This window comes from Mesoplodon bidens (assembly GCF_964165515.1).
Source record: "Mesoplodon bidens genome assembly, chromosome: 19".
NCBI classification, from domain to species: domain Eukaryota; kingdom Metazoa; phylum Chordata; class Mammalia; order Artiodactyla; family Ziphiidae; genus Mesoplodon; species Mesoplodon bidens.
Window position 1 is genome coordinate 46207681 of NC_138179.1, and position 15490 is coordinate 46223170.

General features: G+C 48.0%; 1 protein-coding gene across 1 annotated transcript in view; it reads left to right on the plus strand.

Moving 5' to 3' along the window:
- The first annotated feature begins 1004 nt into the window (after window positions 1-1004).
- The window catches only part of TEX2 (testis expressed 2), a 110823-nt gene continuing 96337 nt past the window's right edge, over window positions 1005-15490 (plus strand). The window contains exon 1 of the mRNA XM_081219114.1: window positions 1005-1138. The gene's annotated coding sequence lies outside the window, so the exon portion shown is untranslated. The remainder of the gene's footprint in view (window positions 1139-15490) is intronic.

The following is a 15490-nucleotide window of genomic DNA, read 5'->3' on the forward strand; positions in this document are numbered from 1 at the left end:
ATGGGGACAGGAATGTGTCTGGGAGGGTGGGCAGGGCTTGATGTCTTTGGAACCAAGCTCCAGAAGGGCAAGGCACCCTCCTGGGGTAATGACTGGGCCTGGTGATGGCAACGAGGAAGGGTGTGATTGCCGTTGAAGTATTTAAGCATTGTCTCACCAGTCAGAAAACAAGACTGGCTTGTTGCTTCATCCCAGCCCAGGGCCCTTCAAACTCAGATCTCAGCATGACCCACTCAGGGAACTGTTCTGAGTTTCTCAGTAGGCGAAGTCCGGCCCAACTAGCAAGTCTCCCAACCGTATTACTGATTTTGAGGATTAAAAAAAAAAAGTTTCTCTTTATTTTTGGCAGTTGAATTTGGATTTCATTACAATGATCGACTTGAAATACGTGCCTGAGTGTGGCTCTTGTACCACCTACAGCAGAATCGCCTCAGGAGAGGGGCGTTGAAAAATGCATACTTTCCCCAGTCCCATTCCAGACACACGGAATGTCTATTAAAAATGTTTAAAAAGATCCTCCAGGGGGAGGCTGAGAATGTGTCTTTGTAAGCCAATTTCTGGGATTGGACGGGAACAGATTTGCCTGACTGCCCTCTAAACCCAAATCTGAGTTAATTTGTCAAGCGGGAGACCTTGGTTCTCGGAGACTCAGTTTCTCCTTCTGACAGAAGCAGGTTCTGTCTCCACTTGTTGCTAAGGCTGCAGGAAGAGGAAATTAATATGCAAAGTGCTGGGGAGAGCGCTGCTGCCAGGCTGGGAGAGAAGAGAAGATCTTACCTCTCCCACACCAGGCTCTCCCTGGTAACCCCACCGCCGCCCCTCTCCCCAGCCCCATGGGCGGCGGCCCCTTTAACAGACCTGACCAATCGCCCGGCCATTTCCGCGGCCGCTCCTCAGCGCACTTGTAGAGCGCTGGATTGGCCGGGCCTGGCGCGAGGCCTGCTCCGCCCCCGCCGCCCTCCGGTTGGCGGCGGCCGCCGCGGGTGTGGGGCGGGTCCGCCGGCGGGGCGGGGCGGCCGGTGGCCCGGGGGAGGGCTGGCGGCAGGACGGTGGCCCGATCCCGAGCCGTAGCGGGAGCTGCGGCGGCCGTGGAGCACGGGCGCCGGCGCAGTACAATGAGGCAGCCAGTGGATCCGGGGTGAGCGCTCCCGGAGCCGGGTGGGGCGGTGGAGGGAACGCCCGCCGAGAAGGCTCCGGCTCCTCAGGGTCCGGAGTACGGTCGGGGGCCGGCGGCCGTTAGCGCGGCGGGGCGTAGGGGTCCGGCCCTTACAGGGCCCCGCCCCGCTGTCACGGTCTAGGTTAAGTTGACAGGGACGCCTACCCGCGACGCCCCCGGGCGCACCCTTCTTTCCTTTGGGGCGGTGTGGGGGTCTGGGCTTGACCCCGCCGGAGGTGCCCTCCGGCCGGTCCCCGTAGCCTGCGGGCCACGGGCTCCGGGCTCGGCCCCGTCCGGGGAGGACCGTCCACAAGCAAACTAAGGGAAAACACCTTGTAATTTTGTGAATGGGGCCCCGGGTTCCTGCCGCCCCCAGCGCTCACGTTGCGAAATGCCTGGAAGTCGAGAACCGCAGTTACTTTTACGCGGATCTTTTAGAGGCTTTCTGCGCCTCGGGTTGTTTTTCTCTAGCTCCTGAATATCGTGGGTGGCAGTGGGTGGTTTGCGTGCCTTAGACCTGAGGCGGCGGCGTCCCGAAAGCCGGGGGTTTGGAAGGTTAACAAGTGACATTGGGCTGAGGCCTAATGCCAGGTGCCCTGCCCCAGAGCTCGGGTGTGACGGCGGAGGCTGTGCTGCCGGTGAGCACACGAATGAAACGGTGGGACCGGGGATGGACTGAACCGTCGGCTTCAGTTGCGCCTCGCACGCTGCCCAGAATGCACGGCTGACGCGGGAGTCGGTGCAGGGGAGTTTTCCCCTTTTGAAAATGGTTTTTGGAAAACTTAGCCCCTAGGTGGGTTGATGGTTACTTAAACCATCGGTTGTTATGGTTACACGGCAGCCAATGTAAGGGCAAAGTCTGTTTCCACCCTCGCTCTTCTTCCAAAGCTATGAAGTACTTTGTCACTACGTCTTAATAGACGCTTCCCAGGGAGGGCATACTTTTTCAGAGTTGGAGGAAAAGCGTGGGCTCCATGAAGACAGGGTTGGTGCCATATTCATGTTTGAAGTTCTAGGTCTTGACACCAGGGCTACTCTGCACAGGAATGGAAAAGAACCAGCCTTTCACATGTTTTGATGGTTTTCATCAAAGGATTTAAAGGAGTCCTTTCAGGAGCCTGATGTAAGCTAGAAGGGAAACAATGAGTGACTTTTATATGGAAACCAACAAGGAAAAACGGAGGGGCAAGTGATCCTTGAACTCTGGGATAGGGAGTGTTTGCAGAATCTAGGTTTTTGTGGGTTTTTCTTTTTCGATGCACAGCTTGTGAGATCTTAGTTCCCAGACCAGGGATGGAACCAGGGCCCTGGGCAGTGAATGCACTGAGTCCTAACCACTGGGCTGCCAGGGAATTCCCAGGAGTCTAGGTTTGTGGGTTTAGAGCTCAGTGACACAGTGAAGCTTAACTCCTAGGAGGTACTGAAAGAGCAAAAGTGCCATTTCTATCAGCTCTTACCCAACCCTTAAATCATTTCAGGATTCTTTGAAATTCTTCCAAAAGTTGGTGATTGGTCTAGACTTATGGAAAACAAGCAGCCTCCTGAGGTGATGGGGGTAGGGGGGGATTTTTGCCATATGTGGTTTTTTTTGTCCACTGGGCCTCTCTGGGAGTGTCAGGGAAGGCTGGGATGGGGATGGGTAGTGGGTGTATGGAGGACTGTGGGTGAACTTGACTTGCCTGCACATTTATCTCCAGGAAAGGTGCTGTGCCTGAGAGGAAGGAGATTAACAAACTGATTCAGTTCAGATGATGGTGGTAATTGAGACAACTGCCAAGGCACCCGAGGGCTGGACAGAGAAGGGGGAAGAGAAAGTGCAGGGGTTTGGTGGGGCTGAGGGGGCTGGACCTTGTTGGAGGTTTGAAGAGCTGGTAGAATGTCATCGTGTGAGAGGACTGGAGAAATAGCTTTCACCAAGTGTATCGTTTGTGTATTAGAGATTATGGTTTTAGAATGCTTCTGGAAAAGAAGTAGGAAAGGTTATTAGGCTTTTATGTAGAATAAGTATATAGGATGTTTTGCAGTTTTGGTCAAAGTGAAATGGCATGTAATCAAAAAATATTCACTCAACTAATTTTTGTTGAGAGTTGGCTGTGTGCCAGAAACTTTGAGGCATTATGGGTATGATGGAGAAAAAAACAGGTCAAGAATTTGTTTCTACATCCATATGATTCACCTTCCCTCCAAGTCAAAGCTCTTCTGAGGATTTTCTGAAGCTCTTGAAGAAAGAAAGGGGAGAAATGCACAGAATATTACTTAAGTAAGAACAAAACAGAACAATGGGGAAATTCTTCCTGCTGTAGATCACTTTTGGTATCAAACTGAATCTTCCAAGACTGATTTTCTGTGTCAGGATTGGTATCTCTTCATCCTCATATCTATTGACCGTGTCTTTTGATAGTGTTAAGTTCTCTCTTTTTTTCCCCGTTCCCCTGTCAGTTAGTTTATTGAGAAGCTCGGAAGTTCATCAACTGTCTCTGTCCTCCAGGTGCTTCCAGTTCATTTTCTTTGCCTGAGTGTCCCTCAGGGTCTGCTTTCTCCTGTCTGATCCTTATTCTCTCCTGAGTGTCCCACTTGGGGATTGCTGAGGTCACAGGAAATTGCTTGTTCCTTGATTCTGTCCCAAAACAGAAGGTGGCTAGTATAGAAAAGAGCATTTGTTGAATTCCAGCTCTGCCGTGTGCTGCTTTCTCTATTTGTGTATATATCCTTTCCCGTCTTTGAGCAGCCCTCTAAGTGAGATAGTTGCTGGTAGCCTCAATTTACAGGAGAGGAAACAGAGGCTCAGAGCAGTTCAGTAACTTGCCCAGGGCAATAAGCTGGTTAGATAGTGGAACAAGATTTTTTTGGCCGTACCACACGGCTTGCAGGATCTTAGTTCCCCTACCAGGGATTAAACCCAGGCCCTCAGCAGTGAAAGCACAGAGTTCTAACCATTGGACCGCCAGGGAATTCTCTGGAACAAGAATTTCAGTCTAGGACTTTCTGATTCCAAATGTGCTTTTTCCATCATACCACATTGCTTTTTCCCAGAAGAAGGATGGCGGTTTATTACAGTCTAGCACAGTGCCTTCTTGGACACATGAAAGGTCAGGTTCAGAGATGTTCAGAGAATTGCCGCAGTTAATGTGCTCATGGTCGAACAAGAGTTCGCACCATTGTGTCCTGCCTCTCTGCCAGGTGTGTTTTTGGGTAATTCATGTGGCTCTCAAGAAATCTGAGTTTACTGCCATGAAAAGTTGACCAGACTTACCAGGTCTGTATCCCAATGCTTCCACTCATCAGCTCCGTGACCTTGGGCAATTATTTTCTCTCTCTGTGTACCTCAGTTTCTTTATCTGTAAATGGGACAATATTCACATTTCAACAACGCTAAGACAGTACAGTTTGTCTCATCTTAACATTTCTGAAAAGTATCGTATAATCTGTGAGGTCTTAAGTTGTAGTTGGCAGTAACTTCCTTTTTCCTATGTAAAATAATGGTGTCATAGTCAGTGGGGTTCTAGGTCCTATGAACCACGGTAGTACATTCTTTATCGGTAGTTGTGAGGATTACATGAAGTCACTCGTGTGCCTGGCACAGCGTGAGCACCCAGTAACAGTTGCTCCTGTCGGATGACAGAATGTATGGTTAACTGGTAGGTGGCTCTGGGGAAAAGCTAGGGAGCATCTCGTAAGATTTGCCACTTGGAGCCCAGGCAGTAATCCATGATCTGTGGACTGGAGGAACGTTTTTCAGTTTGCGTGAAGCTCTGTCCTTTGGCTGACTCTTGTCCGCATGAGAAGCATTGACTTCAGGAGCTAACCAGCCATGGACAGACAGCTCCCTTTGTCCTGCCTGTTCGTTAAGTTCTTTGTCAACTTTAAATCCCAAGTTAAAAATAACTATCGTTGGGCTTCCCTGGTGGTACAGTGGTTGAGAGTCCTCCTGCCGATGCAGCAGGCGTGGGTTCGTGCCCCGGTCCGGGAGGATCCCACGTGCTGCGGAGCGGCTGGGCCCGTGAGCCATGGCCGCTGAGCCTGCACGTCCGGAGCCTGTGCTCCACAAAGGGAGAGGCCACGGCAGTGAGAGGCCCGCGTACCGCAAAAAAAAAACAAAAAACACCTATCATTATAAGAAGTTTGGAAACGTAGGCTGATGTGAATAGTCTTATACGTGAATTTTAAAGCACCTCAAGGTTCTATGCAAGATTCCATGTTGCCTCTTGCCAAACTCCTTGAAATGCTTAATTGCATTGCGTGAAGTGTCTGTGAGGTACCATTCATCAGAGGGATGCTAGGAGGTCATGAAAGCACAGAAACCCTGGGTTTCTGAGTGAGGTAGAGAGAGCACTGCAGTTGGTATTAAGAGACCTGTTTCCAGTCCTGGGGGTTTATCCTGTTATTATGTGTGTCTTGGGCACATCATTTCCCTACTCTGGATCTTGAGGGTCTCTTCCAAAATGAGGAGTTGATTTCTTAGTCTCCTCCCCCCACTCCCTCCAATACAGTGTCATAGATTATGTGAGTTTATGAATCTAAGGATCTGAGAAATTAAATGGTTGAAAGGAAATGCCTCCTGTAGTCTCAGGTCGATGTTTGTGCTAGTGCTTTTGTAAAGAGAAAAGAATGGGTAGGTGATAACCATATGAATAACCATCATTTACGGAGAATTACTGTGTGCACTGTTCCTACTTTTAAACCTCACATCATCCTATGAGTAGTAGAGACTAGTGTCAGTCTTATTTTAAGATGAGGTAACTGAGGTTCAGAGAAGTTAAGTAACTTGTCCAAGATCACACAGCGAGGACAAGGGCTTATAGCTGAGACTAGAACTCAAGCTTATGTTGCTCCCCAATATGAGTTCTGTGGTTGTTTCAGATGTACACTGCCTCATTTTGGAATCTTCTCAAGCCATGTGCCCTGGAAGTTTTCCCAGTTCAAAAAGTGAGATTTCCCTCTGCTTTGGGGTAATGCATTCCTAGTCTTTTATTGTGTACTGACCCCTGTTTAAATTCTGAGTTCTCATTCAGAGCATCTGCTGCGTATTGGGAGAACTTTGTTAAACCTAAGGACGAACTCTATGGGAGCTGCAGAAGACTTAAGTCCTCTTTGGTTTTTCTTTGGTGAAAAAACCACAGGCCAGGTCACTGTGAGCATAGGTGGGACTGTTGAGAGAAGAAACTGACCTTTCTGTAGGGAAGCTGCTGGGGTGGGGAACAGGGTGGGCTTTGAAACAACCAGGCAACCTTTGTCTGTTGGGTTTGCTTGGAAGATTGGTTCTAAGGGCTTTACCCCCAAGACGATGATGGGAACTAACACACTGAGCCCCTCCCCGGCTTATCCGAACAGTTGAGAATGGAGCTGGGCGAGAGGAGCCCTCTTCAGTCACCACCTTATTTCGGATTTGAGATTTAAACCCACCGCTTGGATTGCTCCCGCAAATAACCTTTCAGAATCACAGTGTGCATTTCATAAGAGTTTCATTTCACATTTGTTACTTAAAGCTGACATAAGCTGGCCCGTTCTCTTACTCAGTTTTAAGTCCTTTCTTACACCTAATGTTGTCTTTTAAGCAGTGTTCCTCAAAATGGTTCTGTTTATGGGCTTCCCTGGTGGCGCAGTGGTTGAGAGTCCGCCTGCCGATGCAGGGGAAACGGGTTCGTGCCCCGGTCTGGGAAGATCCCACATGCCGCGGAGCGGCTGGGCCCATGATCCATGGCCACTGGGCCTGTGCGTCCGGAGCCTGTGCTCCGCAACGGGAGAGGCCACAACAGTGAGAGGCCCACATACCGAAAAAAAAAAAAAAAAAAAAAAAGGTTCTGTTTATCATTTGGGGCTTGAAATATAAAATTTAAAAATCTTTCCACTGACAGGACTGACTGAACAGTGATTATCACTCATTAAACAAGTATCTGCGCGTCTGCTGGAGCCAAGCACTGTGCTTGGCATTGGAAATCCAATGGGGAGCAAAACAGATGTGTTCCCTGCCGGCACATAGCACATTACGTAGTCTAGACAATAAACAAGTCAACAGACGTGTGCATTGTATATATTAAATTGTGATAATCGCGAAGTCTCCTTCCTCTGAGGAAAAAGAACAGGCCCTGAGAAAGAATAAAGGGAGGGAGCCAGCAACTGGGAGTGCTGGGAAGAGCACCTCAAGGGAGGGAGCAGTGTGTGGCAAGTCTGGCTTCAGGGGAGGAGGGGATGAAGATGGGAGAAGCAGGTGCATCACAGAGCAGAGGGACGGGGCTGGGGCTCAGAGCCGGACACTGCTTGAGGCACCCTGGGAATTTCTTACAAGGGTTTGCTGACTCGTAGGCAGTGGGGAACTTGGCCTGGAGGGTATGAGCTTCTGTTCTGGGTCCACATTTCCCATCATTCTGTGTGCAAAGTAACCACAGGGCGGTAGGTAGGACTGAAATGGCTCCTGTGCACGTCCACTAGAGTCCACTGGAGGCATCCTGCTGTGGCTCGGTGTGGGACAGCCTGTAACGTGCTAACCATCAGCCGGCACCTGGGCAGTGCTTGCCCTGGAGCCTCGGCAGTGGATGCAGGGCTCACCTTGAAGTCAGGGTGGACCGGAGGCATTGTTCCTCTGTCTGCAGGTGTCTGCTTTAGTGCTGGGCTGTGGGAAGTGGATTTTTAGTCTTTTTTTCTGATAAGAGGAGGCAGAGGCCAGTGGCCTTATTATCAGGTGATCAAGCATGATGGCTCCGAGTTGCTGAACAAAGAACCCAACTGAAGGGACATGGTATGGTGCTTTCTCATAACCACCCCACCTCCGATCACACAGGAGGAGAATTTCATAAAACAAGTCACTGGCTTTGTTAGTTCTTGACCTGGCTTGGGAGGTTTGGTAAAATTCTATGAACCCAGCCATATCAAAGTTTATAATTACCCTACAGAATATTTGTTAGAACCGATTGAATTTGTATATAATTGCATTAGTCCTTTTTTTAAAAAAGATCTATTATTCTGGAAAAAAGTTTTGAATACACGAAAGGAAAGAATAACATAACGAGCCTCGTGTTTCTGTCACTCAGTTTCAGTAACATTTTGCTAATCTTGTTCCGAGATAGTTTTACATATGAAGCATTGTTGGTGGATTTTCTGTCACAATATAAATGTATCTTTGGGATATAAAATCACATGGTAGATATGGTTCGAGAGAAAAAATTCCTGCATGCTGCATCATTACAGGACTGGTGTTAGTAGTTGAAATTCCAAATCTGAAATGAACATTTCTTGCAAGGCCCTTATAGACTTGATTATGAAAAGTAGGCACAAAATTAGATTACCAATTAATCTATGTATTTACTGAGAATATCAACTATATTGGGCAATGTGTAGGGTATATGTAAAAAGAGTTAGACAGTCTCTGTCCACATTGGCTTGTAAAATCATGGTCCCTTTCTTCCTCACAAGGAATCACAAGGTTATCTTCAACATTCCTGGCAAATAAAATATACACAAAGCCCGAACTATGAAACTAACTAAAAAGCACTAATTTTGTGGTGCATGTTAATTTAAATTCAGATTATAGCATTCACTTATAAAATCGAGGGGAACACAGTTAATATGTTGAAAGTCTCCATATGTTAAACTTTTGTGTATTTTTTTTTAAGGGGAAATTCAAATCAAACAGCAAAGAACCCTGTAGCAGCACCTCTACATCTGTGCCGTCAGTATGGTGGCCATTAGCCGCATGTGACTATCAAATGCTTGAAAGGTGGCTAGAGAAACTGAAGTTTTAATTTTAGTTAATTTTCAGTTAAATAGCTCTATGTGGCCACATTGATGGTTTTGTAAACCCTGGAGCTACACTGTTCAATCTCTATGGTAGGATAAAATCCAGCACAAACTAATTTGGGCAACAAATGCAACAGTACAGTTCACATGGAGGTCCCAAACTCAGTACATTTTAGAGAAAAGGAGTTTGATTATGTAGAAGGAAGAACTGCTTCTTGGGGTTCATTGTCTTCCTGTAAGAGCAAGGTTTTGGCAGCTCAGACACCTGGAGAAGTTAGATTTGATGCGGGATGTCTCCCGGGGCTCAGATCTTATGAAATAAGGAGTGAATCTCCCTGCTTGTGCTGCTGTTGCATTGTGGAAGGTCTCTGAGAGGTAGACAGGAGTCTGTTGAGTGACCCATGTGAAGGTTTCTGGAGGTAGGGTGACCTCAGCCTTGGGAGTTGCATTCATTGCCAGGGGGGTTTAGAGGCTCAGAGGAGACATGCCAAGGGCCTGGCTATCTTGATCACCTTTCTATCCCCAGCACATAGTAGATGCTCAATAAATGTGTTTCAAAAATGGATGACAGTTTTTAAGAATAGGTTTAAGAGCAAATAAGAAGAGCTTTAAATTTGTCTAGAAATTCTGAAAAATAGTTGCCAAAGGAAGTATGTGTAATACCAGTGAGCTGCAGAGTATATACAGCCAGTATTTTCTCCCGGAGGTAACTGACATTTCTCTTCACTGCAAATGCAAGCTGGCTTTTATCTCATCCGTTACCAGGTGCTGTTATTTTCATCTTTTAAACGTCTCTTGAATGGTTCTCTTTCTCGCCAACTTCACTGCCACCACTCTAGTCCAAACTACCATCTTTTGGCTTCGAAGACTGCAGCAGCTGCCTCCCTCCTCTCCCCACAGCTGCTTCCTCTCCTTTCTAATCTCTTCACCCCTCTGCAGCCAGAGTGGTGTCTTAAAAATTCCCGGGCTTCCCTGGTGGCGCAGCGGTTGAGAATCTGCCTGCTAATGCAGGGGACATGGGTTCGAGCCCTGGTCTGGGAGGATCCCACATGCCGCGGAGCAACTAGGCCCGTGAGCCACAACTACTGAGCCTGCGCGTCTGGAGCCTGTGCTCCGCAACAAGAGAGGCCGCGACAGTGAGAGGACCGCGCACCGCGATGAAGAGTGGCCCCCGCTTGTCACAACTAGAGAAAGCCCTCGCACAGAAACGAAGACCCAACACAGCAAAAATAAATAAATTAATTAATAAACTCCTACCCCCAACATCTTCTTAAAAAAAAAAATTCCCAATATCATCATGCCACGTCCTTGCTCAAAACCCTAGGAAGGCTTCCAGTTGCTCCCAGGATAAGAGCCACATTCTGAACCTGGTCTGAAGAGTGCTGCGTGATCCAGCCACTCCTGCCTCCTGCTTCATCCTGGGCCCGTGCCTCTCTCCTCCTGGTTTGTTATAGTCCAGGCACCCTTCCACTCCCAGCTGGAAGGGAGCTCTGCCTTTCAGGAACTGAACCACCTTGCTGCTCCCTCTTCAGGAAACAGCTCCGCCCCCTCACCTCGCTCCCCTTTTCTCTCTTGTCCTTTACAGCACTTCTCACTGTTGTTGTGACATATTCTTTAGGAGACATCTGCTTTTCCCCTTCCTCTGGGAGGGCAGGGACCTTGTTGATTTTGCTCATTCTTATATACCCAGTGCCTAGCTCAGTATCTGACCCATTGCACAAGCTTCTTAAATGTTTACTGGGTGAATGAATGAGTGAATGCAAGCACATTGGGAACAAGGAGGAACTTGAAGGATGCTCTTTAAAACTTGGATTTATTGGAAGGATTGAAGAGTTTTTAGAGTCGAATAACCTGGGAAGGGAAATGGCCGGGGTGGGGGTCGGGGGAGAGTCCTTGGGAATCTATTGTTGGAGCTGTCCAGTGGGTTTAGCACTGTCTTACAAGAAAAGTATGTCTGTGCCCATGTCACAGACTTGAAAGGCATTTGCCTGTGGAGTTGCAAGGGTGGCCCTCCTGTCTGGCTTCCTATTCCAGCCCTCAGGAGGCATCACTCTCACTGAGTGTGTGTCCTTTAGTAGCATGGGTCTCCAATTTGAGATCTCAGGGTTGGAGTCTTCCATATGCAGCCCACAGTCAGGGATGAAGTAGTCTTTTAAAAAAATTTTTGTTTATCTTTGGCTGCATTGGGTCTTAGCTACTCTGCGTGGGCTTTCTCTAGTTGTGGCGAGCGGGGTCTACTCTTCTTTGCGGTGCGCAGGCTTCTCATTGTGGTGGCTTCTCTTGTTGTGGAGCACGGGCCCTAGAGCACGTGGGCTCAGTAGTTGCGGCACACGGGCCCAGTAGTTGCGGCACGTGGGCTCTAGAGCACAGGCTCAGTAGTTGTGGCGCACGGGCTTAGTTGCTCCTCAGCATGTTGGATCTTCCCGGACCAGGGATCGAACCCATGTCCCCTGCATTGGCAGGCAGATTCTTAATCACTGCACCACCAGGGAAGTCTCAGGGATGTAGTAGTCTTCCTCTCTTTCTAGAGAGTCAGGATTCTGCCCTGTTTGTATTTGCAGTGGGAGGGAATTCTAGTTGTGCCTTGTCGGGGAAGAGACTTCCAGCTACTGGGAAGAATGGAGGCAGCTGTGTTTAGACCTGACCCTGCAGCAGGTGAGGAGACTTGCCCTCTTCCTGAGCCGACTTCTAGCTGAGGGGAGGACCCTGCTGGTGCTCATCAGATCCTCCTGTTATGTGGGAGGGACTCGTAGGAGAAACCTGGGTCTTCACCAGAAACTTTGAATTTCTGAATAGGAAATGGAAGGACTTGGCAGAGACGGTGGTTAAATTTCTTCTACAACTTGTGATTCTGAAAGAGAAAACTGATATGGGATGTCTCTAGCTGGTTTCCTAGGTAACGCTTTTTTTTGTTTTTGTTTTTATTTTTGGAAGGAAGGGGCTGGTTCCCTAGACCAGAGCCTCTGATAACCAGAGGGGAGGTATTTCATGAAGGCCAGAGTGATGTTTTCTGGGAGACTTGCAAACCTGGTTAAGAAGGCTTTAAGCTGAATATTAAGGGTCAGGAAAATTGCAGAACCAGAGACCTCAGAGACCTGGGTGACTTAGCAGCAGTGTCGACACCGAAGTGGAGCCTAGGAACTCCAAGTGGGAGCTAGCGGCAGAGCTGGTCGAGAATGCCCCTGTCGGAGGGTGTGCAGGTGATGGCTCCGTGCCCTGGAAACCTTAACAGCACAGCCAGGTAAATGTGACCTGGCAGAGGGAGGGTTAGAATAGAGCAAAGTAGTGTGGGTATACCTGGTTCCAAAAGAAAACCCTATGGGAGATTCACTGTGTGTGCCCTGATCATGGAAGGCTGACGGGAAGTGTTTCAATTATGATGGAAGGAGCGGAGGGCAGGTTAGTTCACCTTAGGACTCTGCCTGCCAGATGGAGGGGCAATGCTTTTTCTTCATAGACAGATTTTAAAACAGGAGCCCCCCGCCCCCGGCAGGTGTAGTAGACCAAGCAGATGTTTGTTAAGGTGAATTCCATGCACAGTGGACCACGTGGTAGATTCTAACCCTACCTTGCTGATAATTTTACCTCTGAGAGCAGGTAGAGGGAAGTGTGTGTGTATGTGGGGGCGGTGGTCCTGCTTGGACCTAATGTTGACAAATAAGGACGAGCCGGTTGACATTGAGGATGGGGTAAAGCCATGCAGAGGACAAGGGGGCCTGTGGCTGCAGCCAGCAACAGGCAGAGAGCTTGGTTCAGGGGAGGCGGGCTCCACAGCGCCTGCTCTTCACCCTGCGGTCACTGGGGTGAGCATCTCCTACCTTATTTTGTTGCTTCCTTTGATAAAAATGGCGGACCTCCTTCTCATCCGAGCTGGAACTGGAGCCATTGTTGTGTCCTTAATATCCAGATGCCTGTTAGAAATGACCTCTGGAACATTAGCCCACGGCAGTGACTACTTTGATGTGGCCCCTGCTTGGTTTCCCATCCTACTGTCCAGCCCCACCCCACAGAGTTAGGAGCAGGAACTCCAGTGCCTGTGCTAGGAAGTCTGAAGGGAGCTGTCCTCGGGGAAGGTGGAGCTGCCGGCTCTGGCTAAGCTCACAGGCAAGATCGAAGCGGAAAATAAGTCAAGAGTAGTAGAAAACCCAGGGGAAAGGAGTTGCTTTTGTTTTAATTTCCCAAGGTAGGCTAATGTCTGTGGGGAGATGATGAGTGATATTCGATCCTGATAGTAAAGCAGGAACATTAATTTTTTTTTTTTTAAGGCTAAAACTCAATAGAAATGACTGTTGATCATGCTCCGAGCCAGAGACCAAACTCATTTGGTCAGCCAAGCTTTTGTCTTCAGGCTTGACTGTGACGAACAGGGGTGTAGGCAGAGGCTTAATAGCCTGCGGTGAATTTTATTTCATGAGGTCTGATCTGTGGTATGAAAATCTCATGGAAGGAAAAAACACAATTTGAGTTTCTGGATTAGGTGATGAGTTGTTTTGACAGCACAGGTAACAAGTACAGGGCCCAGGGTTTTCTGGGGCAGATGGTCAAGAGGTCCTTCCAACTATTTGAATTTATAATGCCAGAGTGTTAATCTCAAAAATTAAAATGTAATACATGTTTAACGTATATACATTTTGACCCGCAGCTTAGAAGAAATCTTCCAGAAATTGCAGACTTAACTGTTTTCTGAAACCTTGCTCTACTGGGCCTGATAAGAATTTTTGACATTTTGTGTTATCTGTCAGAGTTGGCCTGGTAACTTCCATTTCCCTTCCCAGAAATGCTGTCCTGCTCCTCCTGGGCTCCTCCCAAGCACTGCAGTGGCGTCCCCTGGCCTCTTACCCACCTCCGTGCTGAGTAAGCACAGAGCAGGTGGGCACTGTTGATTGGTTAGTGTTGCGTGAGATGGGTGCTCAAGCTAAGGAAGACAGGAGTATTTTTTGGCCACATTTTTCCGTTTTAGGAGTTCTTTTATACAGGTGACCAAATTGGTATTTAAAATGGGAACGAGAGGTTTTGGTTTCTTGTTTTTGCAGCGATGAGGCAGGGGCAGGTACATGGTTCAACCTTGTTGGTTCCTTTTCCTGCCTGTGGTTGTAGGGCTTACATCAATATCTCTCAGTGGTGTGATGCTGTTGCTAAGGGACTGAGTGGCCCTGCCAGATGAGCGGGAAGCCTGGAAACTGGCTTTGGAACCCCTTATCCAACCACCGTGATGATTTCAAACCAGATTCTTTGAGGCTTGAGAAAGAGCTTGTCAAATAGGTTATCTCCATAGTGAGTTAATATGGGCTGGCTCTCCAGCGATCCCTTGAGCACTCAGCAGATGACACTGCTCAGAAGACAGTGGCTGTGCCTGGGGACTGTCAGTGAGCAGGGCCAGACTCTTGCAGTGAGAGTCAGTCTTCTGTGAATCTCTTAAAGGAAGTCCTTACCCACTTTGCTATTCCTTTTAAGGAAGGCCTTTGAAGAATCTTAAAGCAGGTATTTGAATAACACTAAACATGATCAATTCTTAATTATAAAGTGGTTAGTTAGATTCCTTTCTCCTGGGTTAATAGTTTATAAGCCAACATGCCAGTTTTTCTTTCTTTTTTAACTTAGGTAAGCACTTTTATGTTTTGGACTTTTCGTTTGTTTTTCGATTTTTTGGTTCTTTGTGGAGTGTCTAGAAAGTAACCAGCTATTTTCTCATTAACGTCTTGGTTCCAGGAGTAAAAATCCTGGTGAAGCTTTGGGAGGCCCTAGATGACTGTCATCTTCCTAGAGCAGGACCTGATCCTGCTGTCTGTCTCCTGCCCTGCCCGGACTGCCTACAGCCACACCCACACCATCCAAAGGGGTGTGGATCAAAACACCCCCCTCTTACGCAAAACAATGCAATGAGTTCTTTCAGTCAGGGTTTTTAACTTTGGGCAGGGGAAGGGAGAAGTCTGTCTTCCCGCAAGTTGAATGTGAAATCTTGTGGGTATTTGTGTATGTGCATTTGGCTGCAGTGGCAGTGACAGTGGTGGCAGTGGGGTGGGGTCTTTGATGTTCATCAGGCTAAGTTACGGAAGAACTCCAGCTCTAAAGTTTCTTTATGTCTCGTCTAAAAAGCTCTGAAGCCATCTTTTTAGAATGGAGGGACCGATTCACAGTAGGGGGAGAACCTAGAACAAGGGCTGCAGGATCCTAGCTGGTGGGAGTCCATGCGTGCAAGCCTGGCTTCTCCTCACCAGTCATCATGCCAGGCTCTCTATCCCTGGACCCCTGATCTCTTTCCTAACTACTGGCCTCTTGCCCCTCCTCAAATCCTTAAGATATCCTTTGTGGGAGAGCACTGGATAAACTTGCCCTCTGAGCCAGGTATCTTGCACCATGATATTTTCTCCTTGGTTTCCTTAGTCAGTTTCTTTTGATCAATGACCCAGTCGCCCCCCCCCACACACACACAAGTTCTCACAGGGCTTCTCTTTTCATTTTTCTTGGGTTTATCTCTTATACCATCTGCTCCTCCTCCTCCATTTTTTTTTTCTTAATGCATTCTAAGTTAATCTGTTCCCTCTCATGGGCTTTTCTGTTAAGTCTGGTAATTCTTTTTTTTTTTTTTTTTTTTTTTTG